At 40.1% G+C, this 17,004-nt stretch overlaps 2 long non-coding RNA genes across 2 annotated transcripts in view; one reads left to right on the plus strand and one right to left on the minus strand.

Moving 5' to 3' along the window:
* The window catches only part of LOC108447418, a 6,865-nt gene extending 1,205 nt beyond the window's left edge, over positions 1-5,660 (plus strand). Inside the window, exon 3 of the long non-coding RNA XR_001862967.1 lies at positions 5,647-5,660. This is a non-coding gene — a long non-coding RNA (uncharacterized LOC108447418). The remainder of the gene's footprint in view (positions 1-5,646) is intronic.
* Positions 2,533-17,004, minus strand: part of LOC108447419 — a 40,038-nt gene continuing 25,566 nt past the window's right edge. Inside the window, exons 4-5 of the long non-coding RNA XR_001862968.1 lie at positions 9,986-10,010; positions 2,533-2,631 (exon numbers count right to left, since the gene is read on the minus strand). This is a non-coding gene — a long non-coding RNA (uncharacterized LOC108447419). The remainder of the gene's footprint in view (positions 2,632-9,985; positions 10,011-17,004) is intronic.

The raw sequence follows: 17,004 nt of genomic DNA on the forward strand, positions 1-17,004 counted from the left end.
GGCGGGGCTGCCGGGCGGCGGGGTTGATCCGTGCGGGACGGGGCGCCGGCCGAGTGCAAGCGGCGGGCAGGGAGCGCCTCACAGATATGTACTTTCCCAGGGGGCTGACTGCATTCCTCAAGACATCCAATACTTTTTTGGAAAGGGCTTTTTTTTTGCCCTTCCTCCCTCCTCCTTTCGTCCCTACCCCTTTCCCTCTCTTACTGCCCCCCGGGTTTTTTTGGGAGGCACAGCCTTCCCATTCGCTGCCGCCTGCCATTTGACCGTAGATATGACTATATATGGGATGCGATGGGCGAGGTAAGGCGGGGGAGCAATTTGTTCCCATTTCCAAATAGGCAGGACGGGACATTTCGCTGCTACTCCTGGGAGAAAAAAAAAAAACCAGCAAGCGAGAGCGCGGGGAGCGGAGGAGACGGGCGCGAAGGCTGCTCGTAGCGGGCAGGGCGTCTGGGTGACACCAGCCCCATGCAGGAGTCGTCCCCTCCCGTGGAAATCAATCTGTTCTACAGCAAGAGGGTGGCAGAGCCGATCGCACCAGGCGGCAGGGGAACGCGGGGCTGCGGGGCACGGGGCCTGCAGGACGGGCAGTAAGGGGTTAACCGCACGGAATGAAAGCGTTCGGAGACCTTCCCCCGGCAGCCGGAGGAGGAGAGGAGGAGGGGGCACCTCTACTCAACAGCCAGGCTGCAGAAAAAGAGGGCGGTGGGGCGCTGGGCCGGCCCGCGCAGCGCCGAGCACGAAGCCCAGACTTTGCGGCGAAACCCGGGCAGGGCTGAAGGCAGGGCTGAAGGCAGGGCTGAGGGCAGGGCTGAAGGCAGGGCTGAGGGCAGGGCTGAGGGCAGGGCAGGTCAGGGCTTCCGCCGGGACCCACACCGCGGGGAAGGGGTTGAGGCGCGACCCTGACCCCCAGGGCAGTGCCGGGACAGAGCAGAGGTGCCAGCGGCTGCCAGCGCTTCCCAAGTGCACCGCTCTCCTCTGCAGTACCTGGCCAGGGCTCCTGGCCCTGAAGGGAGACGTGCCTCGGTACCGCACATTCAAGGGCGCAAAGAGCGAACTGAAAAGGCGGACGAGACCTACTGCGCCCCTCAGCCGGGAGAGTGGTGGGGCCATGCCCTGCCGGGGGTACCCAGAACTTCGAGGGATGGAGCCCAGGAAAAGCTGGGGCAGGGAAACTAGCTGCAGAGGTGACTTGCACCCTTCGTAATGCCAACGAGGGAGAGCAGCAGATAGACAATTAACAAAATAACATATAATTAAGTGGAGACCTATTTAATTCACTTCTGGCGGGTCTCTCACAGTCTCATCAGCAGAGTGAGCAAGACATAACACGTTGTTTCTTGCTCAGGACGCACGCTCCCTTGTACAGTGTAGAAAGTACAGGGATGTGCATGAGTCCCACAGGATGTGGGGTTGCACAAAGAGAAAATTAGGCAGCCTCTTTGTCTGCACTCAGTACTTGTAGCAGAAAATTCCTCCATGGTGCTGTCACTGGACCAGCTGAACTGATGTTACTTTGCAGGAGGAGGGAATGTCCTACAGCTTCTGGCCCATGGTACTTGCCAGGGCAGTAAGGGCTGGATTTGCAGGCCTTGGAGGCCAGCTCCTAGAGAGCTTTAACAAGCTGCACCATGAAACTTCAGCTGTACAAGATAGCAAAGTCCCCTGATGAGGGTTCAGACCAACAGTTACCTTCCCCAGGTCCTCAGAAAGGCCATACTCTGAATCACATATGAACTATACAAAGTTCAGAGAGGCTCACAACTAGGCACGGGGATTCATGTGTACTGCTCCTAGAGAGCAGAAGTCCACTGTCAAAGTAACTTCTTTCCTTATGCCTACTTAAAGAAAAGATGATTTCGTACTGCAGTCCTTTCTCACTGCATTGGTTTAATAACCAAACAACTACAATAATAACAGTAAAAATTATTGAGTAAAACATTGCACTGCCACAGAATATTGTAAAACACAATACAAGAGAGTATTGAAAATGTCTGCAGATTTAGTTGCAACCAACTCTGAAATGCAGTTTTTCTCTTTGCACTTATCATGATTTTACACTATAGTCAATTAGAACAGATTAGGACCTTTCTGAGGTAAGTATAGTGAATATTTAAAAGATACCTAGTGACACATTATTCAACAACCTGACTTGCATTGTTAAATATATCAGTATGTTTTGACCCTAGTTTAGGAGAACTTATTCCTCTGCCACAAAAGATGCCTTAAAAAACGTAGAGTATCACGGCTGGGAATTCACTGAGGTAGCTCTTCTCACTCTGGGGAAAGCAAATGTCTTGTGAAATTAAACAAACAGTTTAATGGCTAATTTGGGAGTGGTGCTGATAGGCTCTTAAAAGGATGCCTGTGCAGCTCCATTTTTCTAAAAGAATGTTAGCCATGACATGGGAGCCTCTAGGATACAAGAGAAAGTATGAGATACGGGCAGAAGGAAAGGAACTTGAAGTTTTTTTAAAAAAACACCTGAAGTATCCTATCACCTCCACAGAAAAAAAAATCTTGAGGTTCTACTTACATGAAAATGTCCAGTTAATAAGCTTTGTTTATAGCAAGATGATCTGTATCCATGGGGCTGAACTGGCTGATGGTGATTTAATTTTTCTTTTCCTCCTGGAGAGAGCATGAAAAGTACAGACATGTATTAACATGCTTGCTATACCTTTCATTAACAATTGCAATTACTTGGAAATTTCTGTTCCAGCTGGCTAAGAAAGGTAGGCTTAGAAATGAAATAGCTTGCATAGTCTCTCCCTCTTTAATTGATATGTGAAGACAGATTGTATACAAATTATATTTTGAATTGATATTGAAGAGAGAAGGCAGCACAAACTTTGTTTTTCTGACATAATACCAATTCTCTAATGTTACTTGTTACCTTTTCTTTTTCACAGAGGCTAATCTCATCTCACCGACAAATGGTGCAAGAACTGCCTAGCAGCAGTTTCACTTTCTTCTGGGGAGTACCTACTGAACTCATTTTGAATTCTGTTAATTTAATTGGGCTCTTTAGAAAATCAAGACAGCCAACTCAAAGCACCAGGAAAGGATACCTGGTTTTGAAATTCACAACTCCTCCTGTGAGCATGTGATGCCACACTTCAGGCTTACTGACAATACAGTACAGTTTCCCAGAGTAAGGCTGGAACCTGTTTACAGAATGATGTTTCTGTCATGTCACCTAGCCCTTGACACAGGCAGAAACTTGCCTTGAGGAGGATCTGCTCTTTGGGCATAGATTGGGTTGGTCATAGAGGGTTGGTTCTGGTAACAAACAAAAGGGTAGGGGGACATAATCACTTGGAAAAACTTCGAACATGCCCTTGGAGTTGCTTTTCCTACTTCTTCTTCTCCTAGATCTCTTTTTGGTGGTTTTTTTTTGTTTTGGTTTTGGGTTTTTTTTTAAGGAATATACAGGAAATGACACCTAAACAACTGGTTCTGCCAGTTGTATAAAACATCCCTCCTAAAAGACGATTAAGGATTCAAATTAGGTAAGTCGGAGTGAACTCATGGGCTTGTATGTGTCATTTGAAAAGTGGAGTGTTCCCTCACAGGAAGGCAAATATAAATGAAAGACAAACCAGTTTCTCAAAGGTCTCTGGGATCTCTGCTGCCCTTGTAAAAAAGGAATGTTCCTTTTGGACAAAGGGAGCCAGCAACATAAGTGTAGGATCTTATCGAAAAATAGGAAACTGAAAACATCTGTATTCACCTAGAAAAACAAATAATACTGATGAAATCAGGCAGGTTTTACTAATAGGTCAGTGTATTTTTTCCTGTAAGGATCTCCAAGAGCTTTGCACTGAAGAAATTAAGGGACAATATTTCTAAAAGAAGCATAAAAATAGCAAATTTTCCCTGGGGAAATTGGTCATCTATGCTCCAGCCATAAGGCAAGAGAAGGCCCTAAAATAGAAGGCAGGAATCCTGATGGCCAGTTCTCTGCACAGCTCAGTAGGCAGCAAATGAGTACAGAAATACTCCAGAACATGCCACTCATGCTTAACACATACTGTAACCCTGTAAAAGGTTTTCTGTAACATTTCCTAGATAATGGTGGAGATCAGATGAGCTTTGCAGTTAAGAACTATGGGATGATTTGTTGGAAAATGAAGCTTTAAATTATTTTAATAATTTTCCTCTTGAGAACTAATGTTCCTGTTTGGTTTGTCATTCAAGAAATTAGTGAACTCCTTAAGGATAAAAGTATTTATAGCACAGTCTTCTGCACCTGCCCTGATCTATAATCCGAGGGTCTACTCAGATACCTCACCAAATGCTAAGAAGCTCATGACCTAACTCATGACCTAAGATCTTAAAATAGCTCTGAGAAGATCTTTATTTTTTCCCCAAGACTCCTTTCACTCTAATTGCACTACTGTTATTCACTAGATTTCAGCTGAGCAAACATGTCTCCCAAGTTTCTGTATTGTGCTTCCTTTTAAAATCAGATTTGCTTTAGCTAGTAGTTATGAATTACTAATGTCATTCTCTGAAAAAAATAAACAAAAAAACAAGTAACAGAAAGACAAAACCCAAAGGTCACTCTTGGTAAGATGTCTTCCTACATCCTTCTCTTTAGAGCTTCAGAGAGTTTCAGACCAAAAAAAGATTAATAGATCATTTAAAACTGTTTATCTGTATTTATATATTGTTGGATTTATATCCCATTCAGTGAAGTCTCATGTCACTCACTTAAATCTGACTACAGTAATCTTCTATTTTTAAAAAGTGTTTAAAAAAATAGTCTTGAAAAACAATACCCATTCCACTTTGATTTTGAGTATGGTATTGTGCAAGAGAAAAGAAGAACAGTGAAGAGGATGAGTAACAGAAAAGGGCAATTAATATGCAATGAGGGTGGGAAAAAAAGAAATACTAAAATCACTGTACCCAAACACCAAACTGAAAAGAACTGTGAATCAACAAATATAAAAAGAAGCAACTCCCCTGGTGAGAGTCCAGTCATGACCTTACAGTGGTGCAGAAACTGCACTAAATTTTGTGATCTCCTCTGGTTTACACTATGCCAAATGATATCAGACCCAGTTCTAATGAATGCAAATTGAGAAAAAGTTGTGGACAACAGAAGGCCAATACCTTCAAAGGCAGAGTTCCACCCTTGTGAAGCAGTTCATTTGCCAGTGCTTTGAGCTATATATAGATAAATACACTATCGTCGTAACATCTACTGCCACATCTACAAGACTACAAGGTGAAGTTTAGCTTCGCAGTTTTTTGTTGGGGATTTTTCCTTGGCAGAATAAAGAGCAATTGCCATTGCATACTTCTAACAGATTTGTGTTACTGATCTTATTGGTACAGCAACATATGATACCAGAACAGAGCGAGAATGAAAAATAGGAAACAAGAAACCTGGTTATATTTCTGATGTCCACCCCTTGATACAACAGTAGAGAGATGCTATAGAGAAATATAAGGGCAGACAGCTATTTCCCTTCTCTTGGCTGCAAGTGGGAAAAGTTCAAGTGTTTTAGATACGTCCTGAAATCATGTATCAGAGTTCATAGCAGTTCATACAGCAGTAGCAACTCCTGCAGCATAGAAGGAAAAAAGAAAAGCTGCTGCAGTAATGAGCAGAAGCTGCTGGGCTGTACATGTGAGTGCTTCTCTCCTGACAGGGTTTAGTTTTGTCTTGTGGAGGTTCTTAACTGTCACACATCAAAGCATCGATCTGAATTTGGACAGGATGTAGGAAAATATGTCCACATTCATACAACCTAAATCAACCTATCTGGCTGTGACTGATGACCTAGGAATTTAGACAGAAGTCTTAAGAGATTTCTACCAAAAAGAAATAGCAGGATGAGAAATTTCTGCTATGTGATTTTGGGTCTGGGAAAAGCAAATTTTCTGATAGCAAATAGAGTTAATATTACACTTAACCTTCAGGAGTTATTCTGTTTCAATCAAACTGTGTGTATATCTCAAGAAAATAAACAAGTAATTAAGTTGCGAAAATTTATTATATAAGCCTAGGAGGTAAAGAGGTTATTTCTGGAAGATAGAAAACTTTTTATTTGATCTGAATATTCACCTCTCTGGTGGGAAGATCCTGAGAACCAAACTGACTGTGCCTTCAAACAGTGTCAATTTTTGTCAGCAGCCAACCCCTGCCAGGTCTGGCCAAAGTTTTCTTATTGCCATTAAAAGCAGACCCACTGGGGAACAACGAAAACCCAAAACAAACAAACAAACATTTAAAAATAAAAGAAAAAGCTGTCTACTGAAACCCAGAGAAGTTTTTTTTCCCTCTGATTTGAGTCTTTTTTCAGAGATGAGAGAAAGGGAAGAAAGATGCATGCAACCTTATCTTATAAACAACCATTCATCATGTAGCAGAACAAGTAATACTTTACCCCCTTCACTTCAGACCTTTTATTTGTACAGCCTGAGACCTGCTGCCACAGCAAGAAAGCTGTGACCATGTTTAGTCCCAGTTCAGGAAATACGAGTGCAGCCCAGGTGCAAACTCTCTCCTGACATCTATCTTCATGTGTCCCACAACATTATCTTGGTCTTTCCTATCGTCCCTGATAGCAAACATGCATTTGGTATCACTGAGATCTTTGCAACTTGATATATTATTAGCATGACAGATGAGATTCAGCAGTAGTAAACACAAGAAATCCAATCTCTGGGAATAACAAATACATACTAATCTGCCCTCTCATTAGCTTCTTTTTCTTTCTCTGAAATATTTCATTAATTACTTGGTAGTTAATGTTTTTAAAGACATTACTTGACATTCTCATTAATCTTCATGATAATTTTGCTATGAAAAGCTATTTGGGCAGAACTCATGGGTCTGTGTAATTTTTACATACTGCTCCCTGCCCCAATGAAATAGAAAAAATAAGTTCCCAGATTGTTTTCTTGATATTAATCTTGATTTGAATGTAAATTCATCAAACCTCAGAAGACGCATTTTTTATGTTCTAGTGTAAGAACCAAATTACCATATGCAAAGGGAGTATCTGAAATAGCAAGTTGACAAATTCAATGAAAAACACTATTTTTTCTTCAGAGAAAAACTATTTTTGAGTTAGTTAAAATTATCTCATGTATCATGATGCCAAAATTAATGGCTTTCCATTTGTGTGGGAAAGCTACGCAAGGGTGTTGGATACAAGATTGCTACGGGCCTGCCACACAGCAGCCCTTGGGCAATAGCAGAAGAGAACAGTCTCTGCACACACATCACAAAGGTACATTGTAGTTCATGCCGTGTATCACAGCATGCATATTTCAGCATGCAGGTGCCAGTTTCAAGCATTAAAGTCATTGCAGGTAATTAGAGCTCACAGCTCCTTTTCATTCTGAAGGTAAAATGACCTCTGTATTTCAAATTTTCAATCAGTTTTATTGAGCAACACATTAGTTTGAAATCTATCTAGAACCTGGATCACACCTCTCCCAGCTCCTCACTGGCATTGTAACAGTGGGTGGAAAAGCAGCAATTTGCAAGTGTCAACAATAAACCCGCTGGAAGTGGTAATCCTCTGCCTGTCAAGAGTGTTTAATATCTATCTCAACCATCCTATGCTCTGCAGGAATTGTTAATCAAGTAGAATTGAAAACTGGCACTCAAATAGCATAGCTGCTACAGCTAGAAAAGAGCCTAGGAGCCAGCCAGGAGCTAAAGTTTCATTAGGAGCTACTTCAACATTCATTTGTCTACAGGAACAACAAGCTTAGCAAACAATTGGACGGTTACCAGAGCCTCTGCCAGACGACTCTTGGAAGCTCATGGCTGAAGTTAACGTTTTACAAAGAACCACCAGCACACCTTCCCAGTGCAGGCAGGAGTGAGCTTAACCAGAGCCACAATTCCCCAGTGGCCTTTTTGCAGAAGTTTTACTTTGTTGATTGCAATTTCAGTTCAGCAGTTTATGAGGAAAGATTATGATTTCTAACACAAAAGCTGCACATTCTACTTTTAACACCAGCACATAAAACACAAATCTTGATGAAACTGAAGGCTGCTCACAATCTTTCTTCTTTAGCACACAGCTCTAGAGTCAAGACTTCAAAACATACAACTGCTGAGAGTTAGTGAGATTTAAATATTCTGAACTCATTCATCTAAGCTACACAGATGAGTGGGACTCATAAGAGTCTGGAAGATTCTGACTCATTTCATCACCAATGGAATGAGGGATCTGCATCCCAACAGCTACTCCTTCTAGAAGGAGAAGGCCTTGTTAAAACTGACAACTACTACAAGTCTAAAACAGAGGCAGTTTTTGGATCCTTGACAGGTTGCCAGTTCAACTTCTCTATGTGCAGCTTTTAGTTTTTGGCTATTATCCCGATCGCCTGAAGGATTTTTAAGGCAAGATCTGACAGTGTTCTCTCATTGCTCCTGCTTTTATTAACAAACCCAGTAATATTTAGCAGATAGGTAATAAGTGCACCCTGATGGCAAGTGAATACGAAGGAAAAAAGTGTGACTTTTTAAACATTTTGTAATGTATTTCAATTTGAGTGTTTAACAGGTAAATTGCATTTTAAGATCTGTTGGTTTGCTGAAATTAATCCTGAGTCAGAAGATGGGGTACATGCTGAGCAGTTCCTTAACTTGAATTAGAAAAGCAATACACCATATTTTTTTTTGTCAGAGCTGTTGCACAAAACAGCACTGTTTTGCATGTTATTTTCCTTGCAAAAGCAGAGCACTGGTTTCATTCTGCTGTCTACAAATGCTCAGATCACTAAAGGATATTGTACACTTCACCTGAGCCCTTCTTGTTCGCTCTAAATACTTCCCACATTACTTTGACGTAAAGCAAGATATAGATACCTTTTTCTGCAATACTCCAGGGTATAATTGCATTTCCTGTACTTAAGACAATGATCTATTCAGAACTTCCTGGTATGGCTATTATTTATTTTTTCTTCTTTCCACAGCATCACTTATTACCCAGTTCACTTTACAGATCCTTTGGGCATGTACTTATCATATAATGAGCACCCTGTAAAAATCCCCAAGCGTCAGACAAGTCAGTGTCAGAACTGGAAGATGTTTAAATGCTTCAGTACCCAAAGGTATAAACTCTAATTAGCACTTACAACACTGCCAGGACCAAATTCTGCTTAGTACCTCTGCATGATACTATGCTGCCCAACATAGACTCAGCAGCCTGCTTGGAGCTAAAACTGGGATTGCAAATATGAGGCTATTCTCTGCAGAGCAGACCTGATCATTGGCTTCTCTAATTAAACAGGGTATCTGCAGAACCTCCCCTGTTCTGCAAAATACAGCCTCAGGACGGATGCATACATAAAATACCTAATTCTGGCTGTTGAGTGCTCTACATACAGGGAAAATAATATACTCCTGCACCATATGTTAAAAAAAGATATAATGAAAAATAACTTGGTCTGAAATATTATGTATGGAATATTTAATATTAGTGAAAAAACAATTTTAAAACAAAAACAATGGGATGCTTCCACCTCCTACCCGAGGTGAATCAATTCTTAGTACTAATACAGGAGCTTGGTGTTGAGAATAAGCTCTTTAAGTTTCTTTTTATTCTTTTTGAACTTTGTATCACATTAAATTTCACTACTTCCTGCATGCAGTTTATTTTGTTTAACAACTGCTTTCAGAGCATGAAGACCTTAAGCTCTCAGAATGGTTGGGGGAGAATGTTTTTGGTTTCTTCCCCCCAAATAAATAATGTATTCAATAAACAACAGGGCCAAAATTTTATAACAGCTTGGAAACATGTTCTTTAAATTTAAATAGAGTAAACAAAAGGCAAACTAAATTGTTTCAATGGATTAGATTTCTAAAAACATTACATGATTTTTTTAATTAAAAGAGGTTTTATAAAAGCTCATGTAACATTGTAGAGATTAAATAAAAGGAAGGAACCCTCTTCTAAATGAGGGCTTATCACTGATTCCCAGTTAGTGCCTTTGCCATGTAACTTACCTGCTTTGTGCCTCTGGTTCAGAGTCTGTGAAAAAAATGAAAACAGGTTGAAAAATTGCTATTTGTGAAGCACTGTGAGAACTGTACACAACTAAGAATATTGCTATCTTCCACTACCATTGCTGTTAGCAAGGATATATCCTACTTACTTCCAGGAATCTATACAGCACACCTTAGCATCAGTATCAAGGCAAGTGGAAGAAAATTTTACTAAAAATTTAAAAATAATTACAGGAAGTCTCATTAAAATCACTGGAACTAAAAATCATATAGAATCACACCAAATCTCATTTTAAGAGAGCCTTGTCTTTGAGAGAATACAGCTGGTGACAAGAAACTTGGACTAACAAGCTGACCTGAGCCTCTGGTCAGCTTTGCCATGGCCAATCTGAGCAATCTCTGACAAAGCCAACGTGCACACACTGGGGCTGAGGAAAACAGGGATTACTGTACTGCTCCTCCTCTCTTACGTTTCAAATACCAGCACTCAGCCCTCAGTGCATTTTTTTTTCTCAGATCTTAGGGCTGCAGAAGCCCATTTTACACCACAGACAGTGTAACAGTAACAAGTAATAGTCTTAAGTTCACAGGCAATGTATGAAGCAAACTCGGACCCAGAATAGTGGATTTGTTGTTCTCATGGCACATTTTTTGTCTGAATTTACAAAAACCCCTCAGGGTTTATATTACTCAGTACTGGAATTCAACACAGAACCCACACTGCTTATTTTTAAAGCAAAACTAGACACTCAAGAAAAATGAACAAGTCACTGAGTGATTTTCCCTGCCAGCCGAGCATTTTGCAACTCACAAAATTTTGAGTGAACCCTCCACTCAGGGAGTAATTTATAAGTAAGGAAATTTCCTAATTCTCTTTTTCTTAATCTCTCTCTAATTTAAAGGTACATTTTTAACATTCTAAATATTCTGCTTCTTCCTCTTCTGACTTCCCTTATTATTTTAAATTAAGATAAACCATTTGCTATGTTAATGCTAATTTTTTTTCCCCCAGAATAGCAGAAATTTGGCAGTAGAAACATGACTGCAAGAGCATTTGGACCAGACTGATTTCTGCTCTCCTGTCTTCACAATAAATCCTTTACTGCAGAAATAGCTGAAAACCTGTCTGTTGGAAGACAGTTATGATGTCTGGGGAAAGATGACAACTTTCAGGACATTATGGGGGGCTTAATTTATTTTACATGTGGGCACAGGAAGCAGTCACTGAGTACAGAATACATAACCAAGATGAGATTTTCCAGAAGTTCCCAAAGAAGCCCTCAACTGCTATTGAGAGTCAGTAGGCATAACCAGTCAAGGGCTTTTATTGAGTGAAAGAGAAAAATGAGGAAGAATAAACCTAGAACTACACTTTTATCTGTCCCTATCACAGGCTGTGATAGAGCACAAGAACATAACAACACAAAACGGTTTTGATGAAGAGAGGCAGAAAGGGGGCAAAATAGGAGGCAGAGTCCTATGGCCCTTGTTCATTCCTTAAATATTCCCTCTGAAACCAGAACTATGTCAGGAATCTGAACTTTCAAAAACAAAGTCTTTTTCCTACTTAAAAATGGCCTGATGGATTAAATTCAAATGTAAGGAAAAAATAAAATCCTGGACTGCATCTTTTAATGCCAAGTGTCTGCCTGGAACAAATTTTTGTGGTTGCATATTAATCCCCTCAAAACAGCATAGAAATGTTGACAGCTGCAACAGTTATTCCTACTGGTCCTTTAGTCCTTTACTTCCACAAAGTTGCTAAAATCTTGTATTTAATTATCCATGCCTAATTATCACATACCAAAAAAACCCCAAAAAACAAACAAAAAACCAACAAGCAAAAAAAACCCCCCAACCCCAAAAAAATGCCCAAAAAACAAAGCCCCACTGACCAACTAAACAAAACCCCATTAATTTTCAAGAAAAAGATCCAGTATCTGTCTGTTACACCAACATGGGTGATCTTCGGCCACAGAACTCCAAGCTCTTCATATGCAAAACCACAGGACTATAGGACTGGGTGAAAATCTTTTGGGTTCAGGGATGCTGGTGGCACAGAGACATCTTGTTCCACTGGGAAACCAGCTGCTCCCAGTGAAAAGGAGGTCTCACTGCTGCATTTCTGCCTTTGAAAATCTGCATGTCATCTAATCTGCACCCTGCCTTTACAGGAGTTGCCTACATCTCCTATAGAAGATAGTGATGTATGAACTAGCCAAAAACACTGCTGAAGAAAATGGTGCAGCAGAATAAAGGATGCAAAGACACTGCTTGCTTTCAATTTTAAAAACCCAATGTAAATCACTTTTAGCTTTTACCTGGTGGGGTCAGATGACATTTGATTATCAGCAGTGAATTTTCCAAGGTTGCTGACAATTTCCTTAAGAACAGCTGATTCAGAGTTCCCTTTTAGATGAGGTTTTGATGTACATCACTTGAACCACTTTAACATTTGCAATTTACGTACTATGTTGCCATTTGACAACACCACCTGGTAAGACACAGTATTTCTTATCATATGTGGCTTAAGGTTGAAAACAGGGACAGTGCTAAAGCTACCATGCCAGCAGCTTTAATAAAACAGCATGGAGGGCCAGGAGTCTTTTGTTCCTTATTATTGACCAGTTTCAAAGCACACCCAAAGGAGCAGAGAGCAGAGCTTGCAGGGAGGAGCTGCATCAGTGTCCATTAGTCATAGGTCAGGAATTTCCAGGTTTCAGATTGAGTTGATTTGAGAAAGCAGAAGGATGGAGCAAGGATACATCAAAAGTGGATTTTAACTGGAAACCAAATGGGATGCTAATAGAGAGTTTCACCAAACCAAATGAAACAGCTTTCAGCATAAACCCAATAATGATAAGTTACTGAGGATTTTTTCTGAACACAATACTTTAGATGCTTTAATTCCTAATTGTAGAGTGCAATAGAACATACAATATTTTAACTTGTCTTTGTAAACACAGAGCAGTTGGGGTAAAACAAAACCACACCAAAAATTAAGAAGCCCTCTCTTGATGAAATGGTAACTAAACTTTTCACAGAGGAATTTACCACAGAAGAGTGCAGTAGAAATCTGAAACATCTGCAGGGATATATGTTACTAAAAGCAAAACTGTTTTCTTCTTGTTTCCCATTGCTATTTTAATACCACTAATATTATATAATATCATGAAAGATACTTAGTATTTTTTTTCACTGTGCTGAAGATTTCAAAATCTGGGGGTGGGGGGGGCTTGTCTCATTTGATTAATCTTTTTAATATCAAACATTTCCACAGGAAAAAAACTTCTGGAACAGGGTTTCTGTTGGCAAACAGGCTGACAATGATGACAGGATCTGTGAAGGGAGAAATCATATTAACAGAGAAGTTCAGAAAACCAATTAAAAATTAGGAAGGTTATCAAAGAATACTGATTCTAAAAACTGTGACATTATTCTGATTCATAATCCTAAATTCAGAATGATTAAAAGCCCTTGGATTCAGCTATTCCAACAATGACAATTTATTCACAGAAATCATCATAAAGTGTCAGGGATGTCTCAGTTAAAGGTTCTCTCCTGTAATTTTAACTGGGTAGAAATGAAAAAACTGAACAGATTAACATCAGGCAAATTCTTTACTTTTCAGAGAGAAGTAATGTACTTTGGGAAAAACGTTCTGAATTTCACTTTTTAATAACTAACTGCTCGGGTGGACAACTGCTGACAGTTCTGTTAAAATCTCTGTTCATTGGGCTGAGGAGGTTAGAAAGGTTAACACTCAAGTGGAAAAGAAAATAATTACAATATGAAAAGGCTATTTGAAAGCGAAAGGGATACCTTCATCTGTATTTGTGGCTTCAATTCTGGTGAGCAACAGGGCAAAAGCAAAGCTGAGGAGAAAGACTGGTGAGGGAATTAGAAGAAGCAAAGACTTCTCTTTAAAAAACCCCATGGATGAAGGGCACTTAAGTGTTTCTCTTGTAAAGGAAACTAACAACGATTAGGCTATATAAAAGTAACAAATGGTGCAGGAAAAGATAATCAGGAATTTCTTTTTAGCTACTCTTCCTTTAGAAAAAAAACAAGACAGTAAGGAGCTGGAAGACAAACAATTTAAAACATGAAAAATTGATTTTTTTTTAATGTGAAAACTTGGATAAAACATGAATCCATGTAACTTCCTGCTGCAGATAAAATTGAGGCTAATATTTAATCAGATAAAAATTAAAACCAGTTATGAGATGATCAGGAAGCTAAACACCATGGGAATTCTTCACACCACAGTTTTTTAGCCCTTTATGCTGCCCCTTTTACCCCTCCAAAGAAACAAAATCAAACTAGAGACTCAAGGAGAATATAGTGCCATGCTTCAGGGCGGAAAATTAATAATTAAAAAGAAATCTAAAACATAAGCAGGTTATGTTAGAATTGTACTTTACAGATTTGGGATATTCTGTTTGAAACATCTGGCTCTGGCTATAGAGTCAGACTTCTGGACTACATTCCTCTGAGCTATCATGGCAAGTTTAGCTTTTGTCTTTATATTGTGTGTATTTTACTTTTCTGTCTCCCTATCTGTTAGAGACACAGTCAAAGCTTCCTGTGTTTATGGAATGTCTGCAAAAACCACTCAGTTTTTGGGCAGGGAAAACTAACCACAAGTGCTGAATGTTCAGAGGTTTTCTCAAAATTCATCTGATGATTAAAAACAGGCTTTGGGAATAGAACTCTCTCTCTCTTTTCCATCTCCAAGAGCAGTGTGCTGATTTAAATGCATGCATTTTAAAAGGAAGATGAGTGGGGTGGGAGTTGTTTTGGTTTTTTACTGTTTGTTCAGGATTTTTGTTTGTTTGTTTTAATAAAGGAAAAGTAGAGAAGCTTTTTTTTCCCCTAGTAGCAAGAATTTGGATTGTGTCAACTTTGAACTTTCCAAGTTCTGTTTCATTTGTGTTTGGATCTCAGTTGGGCATGTTCTCCCACTGTGCGCACACATACAAAGAATCTGCAGCATTTTCCGTGGAGTAAGAGAAATAGCAAGCAAAAACCCAAACACCCTTACACTTTGCCCAAAATGCTAACTCTTGCACCAGTTCTTTGAAAAAGAACCACCACACTGGCTTGGGTCTCTCCCTTTCTTACAGTCTCTGACTAGAGAAGTACAAAATGAGTAAAGTCTGAAATAGCATTTGCTAGAACCACAGTCCAACCTTCTCAGCAGAAAAAAAGAGGAGCACCAGTGCAATGATTCCCAGCCAGTGGATATTCCCTTGAAAACAGGGTGAGCTGGTATTCACTGCAGCAAGCTCTAGCCAGGCAATGCTCTCAGCCTTACCATACAACTGAGAAGCAGAGGTGCAGAAAAGCAAAGCCACTTACCTGCTGTAGAAAATCTCCTGAGAGAAGGGACTTACACTCAGGTCTCCTAAGTAAGAAAATAGTGAAGCAGGTGCTGGAACATCTCTTTTGGAAGTCCTGTTCACTGCCTACCTTGCTTTCGTGATCTTTATTTAGTTGAAGACTTCAGCCAGATACAGAAAAACATAATGTAATATTGAAAAACTAATCATTCCTTTTTCTTTTGTACCTTTTTTTCGTGCAGTAGCAAGAAAAAACAAGAAGAAAAAGGATAGAAGCCATATTTCTTTGTGAGGACTCAACAATACAAAACTCAGCTATAGGATGAATTCTGGTAGGACTGAGAGTCCACCAGCTTTGTTTCCTCATTACAACTGTTCACATAACAAATCTCAGCTGGATACTCCCCACTGTATTCCTTTCTCATTGCAATGAAGATGTGTATTGGACTCTATGAAGAGCCATAGAGAACAGTACTAACAACTAATTTTACAGGGACAAACACTCCCTTTCCTCTCTCTCAGAGAGTTTGCACATCTGAAACAGAGCTAAAAGTTGGCACTTGCCATTTGGCAATTCATGGGCCACACAATTTAACCTAGGAAGTCAAGAACATGTTCAAATGAAACTGCAGAGCAATTTTAGGTAGAATATAGTTACTCACACTGGACTTCAGCTAAGAGATACGATTTATCAGCACTTGCAAAAATTAGTAGCTAGCTTATGCTATAAGAGATATTGGACAAGACATGAAACATAAGTCTATTAGATCCTTCAATAATGACATGCAAAGGAAGACATGGGACTTTTGGCTTCACATTTGCTGTTGATTCCAGTTGCAAACCATTGTTATTTGTCTTTTTTGTCTAAAAAAAACAGAAAGAACTTAAAGATGGAAGTGGCGCAGCATAATTAATAAAACACACAAAATCAGCAACAACAGTGAAACCTCTGGAGTTGAAGCAGTCCAGTGCTTCCTCAGTTGCTTGAAAACAGAAGAGGGCTTTAGCACATAGCTCTTACCCTGCGGGTGAAGTAACTTGTGTAGGACCCTCCTCCGAGGACGGTCCCATATACCCTTTAACAGTCTTGCAAAAAAAGTTGCAGAAGCTGAAAGTATAATTTGTTAGAAGCTAGGGTAAAAGCAAATGACTATAAAGGGGGAGTGGATTAAAAAAAAAATTAAACATGGATCCTTCTGTTTTTCAAGTACTGCTTTTTAAAAAGTCAGCTTTACTAAGCTCCAGATATTGCTCCCTTAGCAGACTGCCTGTGGAGACATTCACTAACCAAGGGTATTTCGGAGCAGCTGGTTTCCTTTAATACTTGCATATAAGAAGTGTTGGTGTTTCTCCCTCCCTTTCCCACTGCGACTCTTTGAGCTTGTCTCAAGTGCCTTGGCCAACTTAATTAGTCCAGTCAGGCCAGACTCATTTCTCTGGCACCAGCATTTAACAGCTCTGGTCAGCAGATAGATATTTGGGGGCAGGTTTCATGTGGTTTAATTTTGAAATAATGAGAGGGAAATTTAAAAAGAAAATAAATAGAAAATAGGAAGGCAAGCCTGTGGAGGTGATGCCATCCATCCATCTGAGAACACAGAGAGACCTGATCCCACACTTCACGCTTTCACTGCTGCAGTGCTGGAGCTGATGTGGCAATGGACAGCAGTAAGGGCT

Source organism: Corvus brachyrhynchos, unplaced genomic scaffold (genome assembly GCF_000691975.1).
Source record: "Corvus brachyrhynchos isolate BGI_N302 unplaced genomic scaffold, ASM69197v1 scaffold200, whole genome shotgun sequence".
NCBI classification, from domain to species: Eukaryota; Metazoa; Chordata; class Aves; order Passeriformes; family Corvidae; genus Corvus; species Corvus brachyrhynchos.